Here is a 16,990-nt window from a genome sequence, read left to right as displayed (position 1 = left end):
TGTAATCTGAAAAAAAACATAAAACGTCAAAAAATAGTCAAATTCCGAATAAAGAAAACTTGTGCTGAGTTGTGCTTGACAAATGCAGTCTTTATCTCCTCTAATAAAATTAGGTGAGATTTTCATATTAAAACTTAAAATGTAAACTGAAAAAAACATAAAATGTCAAAAAATAGTCAAATTTCGAAAAAAGAAAACTTGTGCTGAGTTGTGCTTGACAAATGCAGTCTTTATCCCCTCTAATAAAATTAGGTGATATTTTCATATTAAAACTTAAAATGTAAACTGAAAAAAACATAAAATGTCAAAAAATAGTCAAATTTCGAAAAAATAAAACTTGTGCTGAGTTGTGCTTGACAAATGCAGTCTTTATCCCCTCTAACAAAATTATGTGAGATTTTCATATTAAAACTTAAAATGTAAACTGAAAAAAACATAAAATGTCAAAAAATAGTCAAATTTCGAAAAAAGAAAATTTGTGCAGAGTAGTGCTTGACAAATGCAGTCTTTATCCCCTCTAACAAAATTATGTGAGATTTTCATATGAAAACTTAAAATGTAATCTGAAAAAAAAACATAAAATGTCAAAAAATAGTCAAATTGCGAAAAAAGAAAACTTGTGCTGAGTTGTGCTCGACAAATGCAGTCTTTATTGCCTCTAACAATATTACGTGAGATCAGCAGTTCTCATATGAAAACTCAAAAAACTTGAAATGTTTCGAACTAGTCAAATTTCGAAAAAATAAAACTTGTGCTAAGTTGTGCTCGATAAATGCAGTCCTTATTCCCTCTAACAAAATTACGTGAGATGAACAGTTCTTATATGAAAACTCAAAACAGCGAAATTCACTCTGAAATTATGATTCGTTAATTATACTGCAATTTTGAATAATATATTATGAACATCATTCTTTATTTTATGTATAATTATTATTAAAATTACAAAGGTTCATATTACAAAACGGAAATTTTATTATGTGAATGTGTGTGTGTGTTATTTTTGGATCTTTATGTTTTTTGAGTTTCAGGTACATTTTGAGTTTTCATTCGAGAGCTGTTTATCTCACGTAATTTTGAGGGAATAAAGACAGTATTTGTCGAGCGCAACTCAGCACAAGTTTGATTTTTTTTGAAATTGGACTATCTTTGGGTCTTTACTTTTTTTGAGTTTCAGGTACATTTTGAGTTTTCATATAATAACTGTTGATCTCACTTAATTTTGTTAGAGAAAATAAAGACTGCATTTGTCGCGCAAAACGCAGCACAAAGTTTAATTTTTCGAAATTTAGTTATTTTTGGATCTTGTATGTTTTTTGAGTTTTACATTTGGAGTTTTAAAATGAGAACTGTTGATCTCACGTAATTTTGTTAAAGGGAATAAAGAATGTATTTGTCGAGTACAACTTAGCACCAGTGTTAGTTTTTAGAAATTTTCAAAAATAATACATTTTTTTGTTTTTTGTTTTTTGAACTGTTAGGTTTTTGAAATTTTTCTTTCTTGCACAAAATTGTGTATATTTCGAGCCAACTAGCACAACCTCTCTTTTTTCTTTAATGAGGATTTGCGAATATAGCAAAAAAAATATTTTTTAAAAATTGTGCCCGTAATTTTTGATTTTTCAAAAAACCATTTTCGACACAAATGAGCACAATTGAGAACAAATTTCATTTTTCAAAAAAATAAGTTTGCGGATCTAACTTCCGGGACATCCTTTATTGATTTGAAAAGGATGAACAATCAAGAGTACAGTATTTTAGAGTTAAGGATCACACTGCACTGTTGTTCTGAAATAAAATTCGAGCTTAATAGTCAAAAATCGATTTGTCAACGTTGGTTGCAAATCACAGTTAATAATGAACACTATTTTTAATTTTTTGTTCTCGAAAATCTCGTTGTCTTAAATGGCCAACTTAATGTTAAGAACCCTTATCTTTCTTAATTCCTTTATTTATTGTAAATAATTTATAATTTCCGACGTCATTACATCATGCTATGATCTGTAAGAGCTCGCTTCTTGATACGGATAATGTACAAAAGGGGTAATAAAAAATGAGGAAGGCAGCGTGATAAGAATTTCAGACTTTTCCACTGTTGTCGGTTCTTAAATAAAATCAAATCCTATTTTATACTATACTTATACCAGCCTCGTAAATCAGATAAGCCTTTTTGGTTCACCTACACTGATAAGAGCATATTAAGTCGTTCTCCTATCAGGGAGAACTTGTTTTGAACCTTGTTTTGAGTTTGTCTTTCAATCAAAACGCCCAAACTCTTCGTCTAGTTGCATTTCCTGAATCTATTGAAGGACTTTGTCTTTGTCTTCGGAACCCAGACAAGTCCAAGTACAAACGAGCATCTAGAAAACGTATCTCTAAACTGTAAGATCCACTGAAGGTTGATACGACTTGCTTGAAACAAAGGCAAACAATGCAGAAGAAGCACTCGCGTTACTTCCGTAAATGCTCTTCAGATTTGATGAAAATAACTCATGATTTTGAAGTTTTTAACGTTAACGAATAAAAAAATTCTTTTTTTTTTTGAAACGTACGAAAGCTGCTATTTAATGGCAAAAAATAGTTGCGTACAACCCTAAGAACTGCCTCAAGCAGCTTCAACTCTTCAGGGCATGAGGAACTCATCCCACTCATCCCTAAATATTTTTAAAAAATTAATAAAATTAGCCTAATTAAGAAATACGCCAGGATTTCGCTGATACGGCTTTTAGTTTCTGGCAAAAGAGCAGCAAAAAAGTTTCATCCCCACATATTATGTGGAACTGACTCCCAAAATTTTTCGAAAATTCAGTAAAATCTGCCAAATTAAGAATATGCCCGGTTTTTGATGAGGTTGTTTTTAATTGATGTCAAAACGGCGCATAAAAAGTTTCATCCACATGTTTCATGCGGAACTCACCCCACTCACCCCTAAATGCTTTGAAAATTCATTAAAATCATTCTAAATAAAAAATATGCCAGGTTTTTGCTGATAATGTTTTTAATCAATGTCAGAAGGGCGCACAAAAAGTTTCATACCCATATTTCATATAGTACTCCCCCACTCGTGCCTATATATTTTAAAAATTCAGTCAAATCAGTTTTACTAAAAAGTATGCCAGGATGGTTTTTTGGTAAAAAGCTACATCCATCAGTATTAATGTAATTAGGGAGAAGATTGTAAGTCACTCTAATGTAGCTGGATTCTATTCCATACGTAGAAACGTAAAATCCCCTATTTTTAAGACTTGGTCTCGATGGTACCCTATTTGAAGCCCATAATTCAATTTTTTTTTAATGTAATAAGATCGAAGCGTCCAAGAGTGGTATAATTCACTTCTGCAGACGTAGTGAGGGTGGTCGCAGGTTAGAAAAAAGCTGAAAATCAGGGGAAAGTCAGGTACTTTTTTGTTCAGGAAAAAGTGCGGAATTTTGAAAAAAATGTAAAAAGTCGGTGAATTTTGAAAAAAGTGAAAAGTCAGGGAATTTTGGAAAAAGATTTGAAGTCAGGGCATTACTGAAAAAAGTTGATGTTAAAAATAATCCAGGATGTGGTTGAAGTTCTGAACGTTCAAATGAACGAAATTTTTTACTGATGAATTTAAAAACCAGGAAAAGTGCTAAAATGTTTGTTAATTTATATTGTAAATAATTTATTATAGAAAAAGATAATATTTATGGGTAAAATAGAAATGTTGAAAATTATTTCGTTCATTTGAACGTTTAGAACTTCAGTTACAATAATCCAGGCTGCTGCACAGTCACTATTAGTCACTTTTTTTCTCAAATCACTTTTCAGTCACTTTTTAGTGATAAACTCATTACTAAATAAATGAATTGTTCTAAATTATTTTATAATATTGTAGAGTGTTTTTAAAGATTCTAAGAACTTTCTAATATATTTATATACTTTTAAGGGATTTAAAAGGATTTTAATGCACCTGAAGTTCCGAACGTTCAAATGAACGAAATTTTGTACTGGTAACTATGTAAACTATAAAAAGGGCTCAAATATTTGTTAATTTATGTTAGAATTCATTTATTATTGAAACAGAATTATAATGCATATTTTAAATTGTAGTTGGAACAATATTGATGGATAAAATAAAAATGCTGAAAAATATTTCGTTCATTTGAACGTTCAGAATTTCAGCTACATAGGATTTTAAAGGTTTTAGGGTATTCTGACAATTTTCAAGATATTTACAGCTTTACAAAGTTTCAAACAATTTTCAAAGATTTTTTATGATTTGAAATTTTTAGTTTGAAAGTTCATCTTTCTTGGATAAAAATGCAACAAAATAATCTTCTTTGTTTGAAGATTTAACTTTTTTGTTGAGGATTCAACTATTTTATTTGAAAACTTTGTTTGAACCGCTTTGTTCAGAATTTCGTAAAAAAATCATTTGTTTAAAATTCATATTTTTGTCTTGAAAAGTCAACTCATTTTTTTTAGATGTAAATATTTTTTGGATAAAATTTCAACTATTTTTCAAAATATGTCTTTGATTTAAAAATTAATTTTTTCAGCAGAAATTTGATCTTTCTTGGATAAAAATGCAACTGTTAGGTTGAAAACCAGTTTTCTTTTCTTGCGGATTCTGCTATTTTGTTTGAAAGATTTTGTTCAGATGTCTTTTCTTTTTGTTAGACACATATTTTTAGTTTAAAATAAATTTTGTTTTAAATTCAACTATTTTGTTAAAAATTAATTTATTTACTGAAAATTAAATTTTTGTACAGAAAATTTATAATTTGGCTTGGAGTTTCTACAATTTAGAAAAACTTTTTTCGTATTTTTAGGTTGAAAATTGAATTAATTTGCAGAATATTTAACAATTTGGTTGAAAATTTATATATTTTTCTAAAAAGTCATCTTTTAGTACGGTCTCCACTTTTTAAATAATTCAAAAATGGATTTGCTTATTTCGTGGAAAGTAGAATCAAACAGTATGGCATTTTCGAGCATCTAGGTTGAAGCAACAGTATGTAAATTAAAATTGTTCATCCAGAAAATGTTAAACTATAGATAATGTACTTTTTACTGTTAAATGTAAAGTAAGTGGAAACTTTTCGGCGAGGGAATTCAGTAGATGCTCGTAATAGGACAATAAAATGACATTTGTAAGACGAGAAAAGTTTAACTTCTTTTAGAATTTTTAATGAAGCATGGGGCACAGTTTCTCTGGCAGACTTTAATAAATTCATCATTCACGATGTCTGCAGTCTCGAGTCTCTGAACATTTTATTACCAAGAATTTAGTGTGAAACTTCAGATTCCTTGATCCGCGCTTTTAATGACTATGAATAACTAATTATGCCATAAATATTTGGACCTTAATTTTAAGATTTTTGTTTGAAAAGGATTTTAATTGAAATAGGGGTTTCAAAGTAAAACACGAGAAGCTTCTTCGTTCAGAGCAACTGATTTTTTTTTTTACTTTCTAATAATATCAGAACGGCTCCTATATTTTCGCCCTCTTCAGGTTTTCCGATATTAAATTTCCCTGGACCTTCCCTTTCTCGAACGTTTTCTAAATAACCTAAAAAAAGATCTGGAAAATTCGTATTGTGTAGAAAAGAATGCCATAAGAAGTAAGATAAAACGTTAAATTAAAAAAAATCTTTTCTACGATAAAAGATGGCTTTTTAAGAAATTACTTCAATTTTCATAAAGATAATTACATTTTTGACATAATAATTGAATTTTTAACCTGAAAAAATGAATTCCCAACAAAAAAGTGCCATATGTGATGAAAAAAAATGATGAAATTTATACAAAAAAGAAATAAATTTGATAAAGATTTTTCAATCAAGAAATAAATAAATGTTTATCTAAATTGATGAACCTTCTTGCCAAAATACGATTTCCTCTACAAAAAATATGAATTTTCAACAAGAAATAAATTTTCCGGGAATCTGATGAATTTTTACCCAATAAAAATGAAATTATTTATAAACCAAGAAAATTATTTTTTCCCCAAAAAATGAGAATTTTCTACTAAAAAAGATCCGTCTCGAAAAAAATTACATTTTCAGTTAAAAAATTAATTTCAAACATAAAAAGACTTTTCCACTAAACAGTTTAGTTTTCAAACAATGACATAAGCTTTCAATAAAAAAATGTTAAACAGTGTAGTTTGATTTTTTCCTAGTAGTTTAATTTTTAATTAAAAAAGATTAATTTTCATCGAAATAGTGCAACTTTAAACCAAAGAGATGAATTCTCAGCTCAAAATATAAATTATCTATGAAAAAAATTTTTTCTTAACAAAGTGATTCAGCCAAATTGTTTTAAACGAAATAGTTCAATACTCAAGCAAAGAAGAATGGTTTTTAACCAAAAAGTTGCATTTTCATAAAAAAAGTAAATTATAATCAAAAGATGAATTTTTAAATCAAAAAGATAAATTTTCAAATAAATAGTTGAATGTTCTGTTATAAGAGATTTCAGTTGGCTTTTCAAGATTAAAATATGAATTTTTTAACAAAAAATAAGTTTCTATAAAAAAGTATAATTTTTAATCCAAGAAGATGAATTCGCTACTAAATAGTTGCATTTTTATCCAAGTACGATAAAACTTGTACTAAATTAGATTAGTTTTTAATAACAAGTGACAATTTTTTTAAGTTGAACTTTTATACAGAAAATATTTCAGTTCATTTTTCAAGACCAAAATATAATTCTTAAACAAAAAGTAAATGTTATACGACATAGTTAAGATTTTAACAAAACAGTAGAATTTTTGAACAAAAAGTATGATTTTTTAGCAGAAAAGTTTATTTTTCAACCTACCCGTCGCATTTTATCCAAGAAGACTACATTTCTCGTAAAAAGAGGAAATTTTTATTAATTTTTTTAAAAATAGTTCAATTGTTATCCCGAAAAGATTTCAGTTCTGTTTTCAATACCAAAACATTAAATTTAAACAAAAAGTAAATTTTCTACGAAACAGTTACATTTTTTACACAACAGAATTTTCAGCCAAAAAGTATGACTTTGAACAAGATTGTTAAATTTTCAATCAAACAGTTGCATTTCTGTCGAAGAAAAATGAAAATTTGAATAAAACAGGTAAATTTTTTAATAAGAAAGACACATTTCCTAAAAAAAAGGTTGAATTTTCATCAAAAAATATTTCAATTGAAAAAATAGTTTTTATCAAAAAAAGATTTCAGTTGTGTTATCAGCAATAAAATATGAATTTTAAATAATAAGGAAATGATCTCCGAGAAGAATTGATGTTTTAACCCAATAAGACGAATTTTTAACAAAATAGTTGAATGTTTAACAAAAAGGATGTCTTTTTTTAAAAAATTGCTAATATTTCAACCAAATAATAAAATTTATAACTAAAAAAATAATCTTCAGAAGAATGTTTTTGCAATTTTGCAAATATTACGTGCATGAGTGAACGGACCTCTCCCCCAACCCAACACCCTTGAGCTATTACGTAATTAAAGTAGGGTCCCTTTTGTCTAATTAACGGTAGCTTTAAATTTCAAATTAAAACCAAAGTTTTCTTGCATTTTAAACTAAATAGTTTAATTTTCTAATAAAAAAAGATGAATTTTTAGATGACAGTCGAATTTCTAACCCAAAAATTTTGACAGAAAGTTGAATTGCGGAGGTTTTTAGAGGACACTTGAATTTTAAAGCCGAAAAGTTAATTTATTAACAAACAAGTACGTTTCCTACCAAGAAAGGTAACTTTTTGTAAAATAATTTAATTTTCAACAATTTAATTACATTTTCAACAAAGTAGTTGATTTTTTAACCAAATTGATGAATTTTTCACTTACAGACATGTATTTTCAAACAAGTGGTCGAATTTTCAGACAAAAAAGGTTAAAATTAAATTAAAAAAATTGCATTTTCAACCAAATAGTAGATTTTCAAGCCAAAGTAGTATGAGTTTCCAGAACACAGTAGAAGTTTCATTCCGAAAAGTTGGATTTTCAATAAAAAATAGTTGCATTTTTGGACGAAAACGATAACTTTTTAACAAAATAGTATCATTTTCAACAAATTAATTAATTTTTTAACCAAAGGGCCCAATTGTTTACCAGATAATTGAATTTCTAGCTCATGGAGGTGCATTTTCATCCAGATGGTCAAATTTTCTAATCAAGAAAATTAAATTGTATTTTCAACCAAATAGTTGAATTTGAACCCGAAAAGTTAAATTTTCGACCAAAACAGATTTGTTTATTAACAAAATGGTTTAATTTTCAACAAATTAAATAAGGTTGCAGTAAAAGAGTTTTTTTAAACTAAATATTTAAATTTTTGGCCTACAAATATGAATGATCATAAACACAAGGTTGAATTTTCAAACTAAAAATAAGTAACCCTGCAGAGTATTTACGTGTATTTATTTGCATTTATTTTCTGAATATTTTTCTTGTTATATCTATCAACAAAATTTGTTTCTTGTGACAAAAAAAAATACTTTCAATATGTTTTAAGCTTATGTTTCTGTCTTACCGAAAATATTATTTTTACGAAATCAGAAAGCCCATCAAAAAGTCAATCGATATGTTCTACCAAAGTTAACAACTTTTTATCTTTTGGTAATGTATGGCTCAAATTTAAAAAAAAGGTTTTTTTCATAAAAAATATAAACTTTTTTTAAAACTTTTTAATTCGCTATTGATTGATCAAGAATGGTCATCGAAAGTTCATGATTGGTCAATCCATCGGTCTTAAAGACGCGAACAATTACATCAAATACAACGCTTTTATATTCCCGATAATTTTTTTTTTTTAAACAAAAGTAAATAATTTTATTAAGAAATTTAAGAACGATATAGGTAGTCTTTGGTAAGTAGTGAAATGTTCTTCAATTGGGCAATCAATGCATTTTGAAGACGCAAACAATTCTATTATGTACATACATAACTACTATATTGCCAATATTAAAAAAGTTTTTCTTAATCCAACAAGTTAAATAATATATTTTTTATATATTTATTTATCGGTACTGGTCGGTCGTAAAGATTCAACAAGAGGTCATTTGATGCGTCTCTAGAACGCCAACAAATACTCTACATATAGTATTATCATATTTTGAATATCGAAACATTTTTTCTCATATAAACAAAATAAACATACACAAACAAATACGCTAGATATCTTATTGTTGTATTTTGAATAACAGAAAAGTTTTTCGCATTTCATCAACGCAACTTTTTTGTATGAAATCTCTAAATGCAAAAAAAAACTACTTCTAGATGGCCGATCTAGTTGGAAATTCTATCAGATCTTGATATCAGTCGAAGCTACAATTTGTCAACAAAATTCGAAAGAAGTTACACAAAAACACATGGATATTTAAAAAAAATTATTTTCGAACTCCTGGGGTCAAATTAAATCGAAATATGTTAAAAAAATTATGTTTAAAAATTTAGGTAATGACAAATCATCCGCTATAAGGAAGCAATTATTAAATTTTTTATGTTTTCTTCAGGTCTTAAGAGAGTCCAAAAGACTTAAATAAGTTAATACGTAAAATGATGAAATAGTTGGTATTTTTATACACGCCAAAGCTGATAAAATTTCGCCTTGTCACGTTTAGAACTATAGATTTTAGATCGAGAATCGTCTGATGCAAGATCAAGTAACTGTTAGTCAAGTTTCTTCAGACTCCTCAACGTTAATTGTAGATAAAAATATCTGTGACAAAATTAAGTGTTCTAGGTTGTAATTAAAATTCACTTAAGTAAGAAATTGTGCGCAGGTTTTTGTGAAGCACGAAATATATCTATATTTTACCGATATTAAAATTTAAGAAATTTAAATTAGACCAAAATCCAAATTAAAAATACTATTTAACATCCAATAATCAAATTGATGCAAAATCCTGTTAAATAAAAGAAGAATCCAACGACCAAATTTGGACCACAAAGAATAAGAAAAAACCAGAAATCCTATTGTTATCTGAAAAAAAATAAAATTTTCGGACAAAAATAAAAAAGAGGAAAGAAAAATGAGAAGGCAGCCAACCACATCCCCTTCCTTCTCTTTTTCTTTCTTTCGTCTTTTTTATTTTTATTATCATCAAATTACAATAAAATAAAAATAAACAAACATAAATAAATAAATAAAATTGCATTGCCAACGTTTCGGTACTCATACAGTACCCTTATCAAGGCAAGAAAAATGTAAGTTGTAGAAATTGACAGCACCCACGAACAGGTGCTCTCTCTTTGATACCTGAGAATCGAATGAGGTTCAATAGGCCAATTTGTTGTAAACATTATTATAAGTATTTGTCATAATTACATCATAAATAGAGAAAGTAAAAGAAAAACAGAATTCATGAAAGAGCCACGTTAAATGTAATTAATCATATTAGCATAACTTTTGTTCAGCCTATCCAAATCAGTTTTTAAATTAATAGATAACTTTTTTTGTTTTTTAATATAAAGCATTTCCATGAATTCCCTCTTTCTCTTATTACTTTCACTATGCAAAATTTGAATATTATCCCAGTCAAACTCATGGTTAACATCAACAAATTCCTTTGTATGTCTGGCAAGAACACTCTTATAACAGCGTCCTAAGCGAACATCACTTTTGTGCTCCTCTATCCTAGTATTAAAAAGTCTGCCAGTCTGTCCCACGTAATTCTTCTTACAGATCCTGCAATTGATCTTATAGACAACACCACCTTTTTCAAAATTATGTAAAGGATCTTTGAAAAAATTTATCACCGAATCCATTTTAAATGGAATGCGGGAAATAGTATGAATTTAAAAATTTTTTAACAAAAGTTCAATACTTTTAGAAATTTGACTAAAAAATAGAAGAACAAAATTATTAAAGGAGCTATATTCCTTCAACTCTTTCTGATTGTCTACTAGCAAATTATTAATCTCTTTGTTTTTGATTTGTTGAAATCTAATTGCAATATATTTCTCAATTAACTTTTTTGGATAATGATTCAGAAAAAGGACATTCCTAACAATATTCAAATTTGTTGTGTGAAATGAATAATGGGACAAACCTAGAGCTCTGTCAACTAAGTTTTTAATTCCTGCAATTTTGTTTTGAAAGGGATGAGCAGAAAGGAAATTTAAAATTCTACCTGAATATGTACTTTTTCTGTACCAATTGGTAATAATATTACCATCCCAAACCTTAATTACTTATATGTCCAAATAACTGATTTTATAATCCTGTTCTATTTCATGAGAAAATTGAAGTTTTGGATGAAAACTGTTAAAAGTATCAATGACGATCTGTAATTTTTCTAGAGAAACACATAATAAGGTATCGTCGACAAACCCAAAATAAAAAGGCAATACAAAATCTAATTTCCCAAAAACAAAAACCTCCAAATCTTCCATTATAATTCTTCCGATATTATTCTATCATTAATTTAAATTATCCCCTTTTCTAATTTATGCACTTAAATACGAATCAAATTAATAAAGTCCAAAGCGCAAATGTAACTATTTTATGTTTGGAAAATCTACTATCATATTTTTTAAATAGAATGCACATTTTCGGTTAAAAATTTTACTATTTGGTTAATTATTTAATTAAATTTTCTTAAATCAACTATTTTACTAAAAATTCAACTTTTCGGTTGAAAATCTATTGTTCTTGGTCGAAAATAAACTTTCTTGTTAAAAATTCAACTATGCTATAAAAAATTCGTTTTTTTTTTATAAAAAATTTAATTCGTTGATTGAAAGTGCAACAGCGGAATCATTTCTGATTCAAGGATTTAAAATTTTATTTTTGGTTCAAAAATAATAAAAATTTTATTATTTGCTTGAAAATTAAATTATTTTGACCAAATTTAACATATTTTTTTGAAAATTTATATTTTATTCTTGAAATTGCCAATATTTAGTTTTTGTAGGTCAAATATGAAACTATTTTGATCGTAAATTAAATTATTTCCTACATAATTCTTCTAAATAGGTTGAAATTTCCACTATTTCGGTTGAAAATTCGACTAATTGTTTGAAAATGAACTTTTTTGTTAAAACTTCATATTTTTTGGGTATAAAATTCAACATCTTTGATATTTGAAGGACATGATGACTTATTTTTTTGATGGAAGATTCATCATTTCAGTTGAAAGTTCTTCACTTCATTTAAAAATTCAAGTATTTTGTAGAAAAATCATTTTTTTCAGATAGATTTTTGTAAACTGGAAATTGAACCATTCCATTTTTGTTGAAATATTCTTTTTCCTTGTTAAAAATTAACTATTTGGTTAAAAATTATTTATTTTTTGCCATTTTTTTCTTTTTTGCCAGAAAATTCATCTTTTTATTTTAAAAGTATTCTTCTTATTTTGAAATTCATCTTTTTGGTTCAAAATTCAACAATTTGTTAAAAGTTCCAACAACATGATGGTAAATTTGTTTTCTGGATTAAAAATTGATATTTTTCAATGAAAATCTGTCTCTTTAGTTGAAAATTTAAGTATTTTGTAAAAAATATTTTTTTTTATGAAAATTTATTTACTTTTTAACTGAAAATGGTTCTTTGTCATTTAATATGAAATATGATCTCTCCCTTTTGAAAATTCAACTATTTGGTTAAAAATGTACGTATTTCTTAAAAAGTATTTCTTTTTTGGTAGAAAAATGCATTTTTTGGTTCAAAATTCAACTACATATTTGGATAAAATTTCATTTTTATTTCAAATTCTTCTTTCTTTGCAGGAAATTCATCTTTTTGGTTAAAAATTTAACCATTTCCTCTATTTTTATGAGAAACGACCCTATTTCTTGTATTTTGAGAGTATTTTAAGCTGTATAGTCAGTGTCTCTAAAGTTAATGATTTTGATTGAACGAAAAAGCACCAATTGAATAAAAAAAGTTATCAGATTTTCAACTTCTTTAGATAACAATCGGATGAACATTTAATCCTTTCTCCTTCTTCCGGGGTGATGAAGGGCTGGATAAATCCTCTCTAAATTAGAGTCATTTAGAAATGTTACAAGTTTATATCAGTGACTCAGTTCCAGCTATAAATTTTTATTGATGAGTCAATCAATCTGACTGATTAATTAGTAAAAATATCTGATTCATATATAAAATTCAGTCTCTGATTTAAATAAGTAAAATTTGTAAACGGCCTTATTCAGATTTTCAAATTCTTTAGATAAGAATCAGATAAGTATCAAGTGAGGGTTGAAACGAATTCTTTCTTCTTCAGGGTTGCTTAAACGCTCGATAAATGCTCTCTAAATTTGAAACAGTTAAATATTTCACTAACTGTGATCAGTAACTTAATACCTTCTGTGAATTAGTTAATTTGTATTTATGAATTAATAAAACCGACTGATTCATCAGTGAGAATAGTGTCTTTATAGCTACACTTTATGCACTGATTTAAATAAGTCAAATTACATCTGATTTAAATTGAGAGAGTCAAGATGACCATTATGGCTAAATGAAAAAGCATAAATTAAATAAAAAAGATCTCAAATTTTCAAAGTTTTTAGATAATGATTGAATGAACATCAAGTGAAGGTTCAAACGAATAGTATCTATCTCCTTCCTTTGGAATAATCAAATGGTCGATAAATGTTCTATAATAATTTAGAAATTTTAATACTTTAAATCAGTGAATGAATTCTAGCTATGAATAATGAAATTTTTATTGAAAAATAAATCAGTCTGATTCATCAGTTAAAATAGCTGATTCACAGCTAGCATTCATTCACTAATTTAAATCAGTAAAATTGTTAACTGTTCCAAATTAAGATAGTGGAGATGATGTCTGGCCAAAAGAAAAAGCACAAATTGTGTTAAAAAAATGAGATTTGAAAATTCTGTAGATAATGTTCGGATGAACATCATGTGAAGATTGAATCGAACTCTTTCTTACTCTTCCAGGGTAATTAAACCTTCGATAAATGCGGTCTAACTTTGTGTCAATTGACCTTTTCATTAATTCAAAAATTCTTTAGATAATGATCCGATGAACATCAAGTGAGGGTTGAAACGAATCCTTTTTCCTTCTTCCGGTGTAGTCGAACGGTCGATAAATGCTCTCTAAATTGTCCGTTAGAATTTCACTAATTTCTATCAGTGACTGAATTCTAGCTATGAATAAGGTAATTTTTATTGATGTCTCAATCAAACTTGCTGATTGATCAGTGAGAATAGCTAATTCTAACCTAGAATTCAGTCATTAATTAAAATGAATAAATTGATAACTGATTCCAATTTAGATAGTGAAGATGCTGCCTGGTCAAAGGAAAAAGAACAAATTGCTCTTTAACTTTGAATCACTTAAAACTCTTACTAATTGCAATCACTGAATGAATTATTTTTTTGAATCAGTTACTTTCTATTGTTGAAACAATAAAACTAATTCGTCATATAAATAGCTGATTCACAGTTAGAATTCAATCACTGATACAAATAGTATAATAGCCAACTGATTGCAATTTAGAGAGTGAAGATGACGATTATGGTTGATCGAAAATGCCCAAAATGCCCAAAATTAATAAAAAGGTACCAGATTTTTAAATTCTTTAGATAATGATCGGATGAACATCAAGTGAGGGCTTGAAATGAATTCTTTCTTCTTCTTGTGGGGTGGTCGAACGCTCGATAAATACGCGTTTTTGTATTGTGCGAATCTGATGGATGTCCTCTGTGTTCGAGCACTTTTGGATTCACGTCGTTTTTCTCTCAGGCGAATGGGCGCTTCAGAAAACGATTATCTTCACGAAAGCGAGTTCCTTCTCTACCACTGCCTGTCGAGCACCTTTTTAACCAAGGGTTTTTCCATACTTTTAGAGCAGTTTTTCAGGTTGAATCTATCAAAATATAAAATAAATTTGTATACTCCTTCATAAATTTGTCAAGTACATGAACATCAAAAGAGCAAACTGTCACTCAATAAAACATGTAAAAAGTTATCTTCTATCTCCTGGGTGTGTATCATATCTGAAAAACCTGAAATTGTCAGGAAATTGTGATATAATTGGATATACTTGGAAATGTCAGGGAATCTTTTTGAAGTCAGAGAATTTTTTCGAGGGCGTGCTTAATTTTTTTTTTATTATAATATAAAATTTGATGAGAAAAGCTTTTTATTTGAAGTACCTGAAGTTCTGAACGTGCACATGAACGTAATTTTTATGGTTAGCTTTGTAAACAAGAAATAGCGCTAAAATATTGATTTAATTTATAATATAAAGAACAGATTACCGATTACAGATTTTTTGGTAGAAAATTAATATTCTTGTTTAAAAATAAATATTTGTATTTCAAAGTTTAAGGATTCCAGTTAATTATATAGCATTTTAGTTGCAAATTCATTTTTTTTGTAAATAAAACTACTTGGTTTAGAGTTAAACTCATTTGTTATGAATTCGTCATTTCGGTTGAAAAATAATCATTTTCAGTTAAATATTCCCCATTTTAGTTGAAAAACATCGGTTTTGTTGAAAATAGAGTTTTTAAACTCAGAATTTCACTATTTATTAATTTTGTTATAGCTCTTCTTCTATTGTAGAAAATTAATCTTCTTGATTTGAAATTATAAATTTTGTATGGGGGGGGGGGGGCATAACTTAGGACCCTAACAAAAAGGGATACGTAGTTTAAAGTTTTAGAAAAAAACAAATTAAAAATAAGGTTTAACAATTGGGGGGCTGAAATTTGGGAAAGGAAATAAGATGCCTTAAGCAGGGTGAACCTCACTACAGTTAATAATGCAACCTACAGTGGATGATCATTAATTAAAAACACTAACAAATGTGAAATAATAAATGGAATTTAATTAATCGTTCAGATAATAACCGTATTCATAAATTAAAATTGAAATTAATTATTTTACTTTATTTGTGCTCTTAATTAATGATTATCGACTGTGGGTTGCAAGATCCATTGTAGAGAGGTCCTCCCTACTTTATGTACCTGATATATAAATTCTCAAATTTTAAATTTGGTTCCTTAAATCTCAGAGAGGTGGGCTCAACCCTCTCTGGATCCGATCTTATGTACTTGAGCCCTTCATTCGACTTTGCAATTATTTGATTTCCCTCGGGTCAGTGGCTTAAACAACAGATCCGTTCCCGAACTTCAATATTTGACGGAAGCTTCCTCAGATATCGATAATACAGAGAGCATCCTTGCTGCCTGTATCGGTCTAACCAAGTGCTCTGAACCTGTTGTAATTGAATTCAGTTGCGTTTGTCATCGAGAATAATCATTGTATGTTTAAGGTAGGGTAAACCTCACTATAGTGGATAATGCAAAGCTGCAGTGGATAACCGTTAGTTAAAAAAACTAATATATGTCAAATAATTAATTTAATTTAATTTAATTAATAGTTGAGACAATATACATGTCCATAAATTCAAATCCAAATTTATTATTTCAATTTTATTTGTGCTCTTAAGGGCATGTGATAATTAGAAAATTGTCGATTTTACCAGTTTTAGGTTCCCCCGGATTTTTTCTAGAGTAATAAATATTTTGCTTTAAAAATTTGGGAAATGCTAGCGCACATGCTAACGGACGTCCCCACACACTTTTTTGTGGATTAATTCAAAAAAGTTTTAATTTAGCAAAATGTGATTAATTTGCATATGGCTTCGGAATTAGTATCGATTTTTTCAGTATTAGATTCCCGCGGTTTTTTTCCTAGGATAAGAAATATTTTGTCGGGAAAATCTGGGAAATGATAGTGAACATACTAACGGACGTCCCCGCACACTTTTGTTGTGTTTATTTTTCGAAAAAATTTTGATTTTGCTAACAGCGTGTGTATATTTCGAGGTTATGTGTGTTACAATTCTCCCGATCGTTGCTTCCAAACTACACAATATTTTTGGTCGAAAACGTTGGGCTTACAAATAAACATAGTACGAGGGTAGTTCAATAAGTCCTTAGAATGAAGTATACAAACAATTTTTTTTGGGTCAATTTTTTTTTATTTTTCAACATAATCTCCTTGGAGCTCTATACACTTGGTCAATCGCTTTTCAAGTTTTTTTAATCCTTCAG

The 16,990-nt window shown here is 28.0% G+C and overlaps 1 protein-coding gene across 4 annotated transcripts in view; it reads left to right on the top strand.

Annotated features, from left to right (window-relative positions):
- The window catches only part of LOC117182287 (disks large 1 tumor suppressor protein-like), a 398,897-nt gene that overhangs the window by 223,739 nt on the left and 158,168 nt on the right, over window positions 1–16,990 (top strand). The gene's annotated exons all lie outside the window — the stretch shown is intronic.

The sequence above is a fragment of the Belonocnema kinseyi genome, chromosome 10, assembly GCF_010883055.1.
Source record: "Belonocnema kinseyi isolate 2016_QV_RU_SX_M_011 chromosome 10, B_treatae_v1, whole genome shotgun sequence".
In the NCBI taxonomy this organism is placed as follows: Eukaryota; Metazoa; Arthropoda; class Insecta; order Hymenoptera; family Cynipidae; genus Belonocnema; species Belonocnema kinseyi.
This window is presented reverse-complemented; position numbering and strand designations above follow the sequence as displayed.